This window comes from Bos indicus x Bos taurus, chromosome 19, assembly GCF_003369695.1.
Source record: "Bos indicus x Bos taurus breed Angus x Brahman F1 hybrid chromosome 19, Bos_hybrid_MaternalHap_v2.0, whole genome shotgun sequence".
In the NCBI taxonomy this organism is placed as follows: domain Eukaryota; kingdom Metazoa; phylum Chordata; class Mammalia; order Artiodactyla; family Bovidae; genus Bos; species Bos indicus x Bos taurus.
Window position 1 is genome coordinate 31,794,890 of NC_040094.1, and position 2,849 is coordinate 31,797,738.

Genomic DNA, 2,849 nt, shown 5'->3' on the forward strand with positions numbered 1-2,849 from the left:
TCTTTGACTTTTCCTGGTCCCCAGCTCCTCCTGTCTGGGAGTTGGCTTGTTGTTCAGTTGCTAACTCCTGTCTGACTCTTTGTGAGCCCCTGGACTGCAGCATGCTAGACTTCCCTGTCCTCCACCATCTCCCAGAGTTTGTTCTAACTCATGTCCATTGAGTCAGTGATGCCATCCAACCACTTCATCCTCTGCCCTTAGGGATGCAAGTCTAACACCCCCTCTCTAGTGGAGTCCTCATGCCTTCCCAGGCAGACCCCCCAGGCAGTGCCTAAGTGCTCCCCTAGACACACACTCTGTCCCGCCGTGGGTGGACACATCTTCCTCTTTGGGTTGAGAGTTACAGCTTCTCATATTTAGACAGAGGCACCATGTAGGAAGGTGGAAGTTTCCTCACACACTCCACACACACAGTCCTCCCAGCTCCAGATGGTCCCAAGACATCACATGTTTGTTACCTGACTCCCCCTGTAGAGGCTTGATATGGGAACCTAGTTCTAAACTACACATTTTCAAATTCTTTTTTTTTTTTTAGAAAGAAAATGCTTTTAGAAAGCAAGTGTTGCTTTAGTTGAAGGCAGAGAGAAGAGCCAGGAGCCCCCTAGACCCTTGCGTCCACAGTGGGAGCCTTGGTGCTCTGCAGGGCACACACTGAAAGGCCCTGCCCCAGCCCCTGGTGGTCTGTCTACACTCTGATCCTGCAGCACCTGCTGATTCTAGCCTGATCACCTGTAACCACAAGCAGCAACAATCAGGCCTCCAGACCTGCCCACGTCCCCCCACCCCAGCCCCATCCGGCCCGTGACACTCTCTTTCCTCTGCCTTGTGTGATCACAGCCCTGTGTGTCTGGAGCCCCACAGCTGATGAAGTCAGCGAGGGACTTGCAGGGGACACTTCTGCAGGACGCTCCACTGCTTTTTGTGTTTCCTCCAGCATTTTACAGAATTGTTGGCTTTCTTGGGGTCCTCAATCCCCAATATAATGAATTTTAAACAAATCAGGCAAAAATGAATCAAATACTCAATTGATTCACTCAATTACCTCATGAGGAAGTGTTTGTAAAACAGTCCCCATCCTCTTTTTTGCTAAATATTTGTGATTCTTCTCACCTAACAGTAGTGAGCACACGGATGCAGAATGTGAGCTTGGAGAGTAAGAAAATGGCCTTCTCTTGCACTTAAGATGTGTTGAGACATACACCCCCACACACACCCTCCACGAAGCCCTGCCTTTGGTTTGTGTTCAGACAGTGGGTATTGGTTTGCTCTGTACTTCAGCTCTGCCTCATCTTCCTAAAGGAAGTCATAAGAGGACAGATGACTCTTTTGCTGCATCCCACATCACATGTGCCCAGGGGTCCTTCTCATTCTCATCTTCCTCCCAGTTTGGCCTAGAGGCTGTGGGAGTGCACACTTGTCTGACCACTCTGGAAAACAGTTCACAAGTTCCTTATGAACATTCTCCTACCCTACGAACAGGGCTACCCAGGTGGCGCTGCTGGTGAAGAACATGCCCGACGCAGCTTTGATCCCTGGGTCAGGAAGATCCCCTGGAGGAGGGCATGGCAGCCCACTCCAGTATTCTTGCCTGGAGAATCCCATGGGCAGAGGAGCCTGGTGGGTACAGTCCGTGGGGTCACAGAGTCGGACGCGACTGAGCATGTGTACACATGGGATTGGAGTGGGTGAGAGGGTTTGCCTGCAGGGGCGGCCTGGCCACTGGGCTCTGGGGTTTTCTGCGCCCTCCTGAGGTGGCTGTGTTTGGCACTGACCATCGACGGAACTCATTTTCAGCAGGTTTAACTGTGGCGGGCCTGTCCTGTTCTTCAGTAGCAATGAAGCAGCAGGCTGATAGAGTTGTGTGTGCGTGCGTGTGTGTCTAATGCTAAGTTGCTTCAGTTGTGTCTGACTCTGTATGACCCCAAGGACTGTAGTATGTCTAATAAAGCTTTTATTTTACAGCAGTTTCAGATTTACAGAAAAGCTTCAGAAATAGTGCAGAGGGTTCCCATGTACCCCACATCCAGTGACCCCTTCCAGTAACCTCTGACCTCCATGGGGTGTATTTGTTATAATTAATGAGCTGAGGTGAGAAAACTGTAGGGAGTGCGATTGTGAGCAGGGCCTCGGCAGGCAGGGTGAAGACCGAGCACCCCAGGAGAAGGCATGGTATGTGGAGAGCCAGGGAGTGGGCCTGAGCGGGGTGAGCTCAGGGGACAGGGGGAGCCCAGCGGGGCTGGGTGTAGGCTGACAGGGGAGGCTTTTCATGCAATAGGCGATTGTTCCGGGCGCACAGGTGTGGCTCTTTCCCAAAGGGCTCTAACCCACATCCCCGACTTCGTCTCTTTTCTGACGTGGGGAAGGAGATGCCCTTTGCTGGACCCACCCTGAGAATGTGCTCTGTATCGCTTCTCGGCCTTTTGGCTAAGATCAAGTGTAGAATGTGCTCTGCTGGAGCTTTCCTGCACGTACGTACTCTGGTCTCACTTGTCTCCGTAATCAGGAACCCAATCTATTTCTCTTAACACAGAGGTCTGTGGGATTTATGGGGTTAATAAAGGATGCAGCTTCTACACTTAATAGAAATCACAAAGTCCCCCAGATGCACCATCCTACCAACGTTATATTACAGTTGCTAAAAATACCCCACGACCACGGGTGAGCTCAGAGCAACAGATAGCCCACAGACTAATTTCATCCTTGGCAGAAGGCCACGCAGCCTCCAGACAGGATCAGAATCAAGCTGGGGGCTGCTAAATATAGAAATATAAATTTGGGTTTGTTTGGAATCATTTGAAAACTGAAAGAACACATAAGGCCGTGATCAAGGCTGGTAGCATCTTCCAAAG

General features: G+C 50.9%; 1 non-coding gene across 1 annotated transcript; it reads left to right on the forward strand.

Annotated features, from left to right (window-relative positions):
- The first annotated feature begins 2,404 nt into the window (after positions 1-2,404).
- Positions 2,405-2,597, forward strand: LOC113878706. Its single transcript, XR_003507122.1, has one exon. It is a non-coding gene; the product is annotated as a U2 spliceosomal RNA (small nuclear RNA).
- The last annotated feature ends 252 nt before the right edge of the window (positions 2,598-2,849 follow it).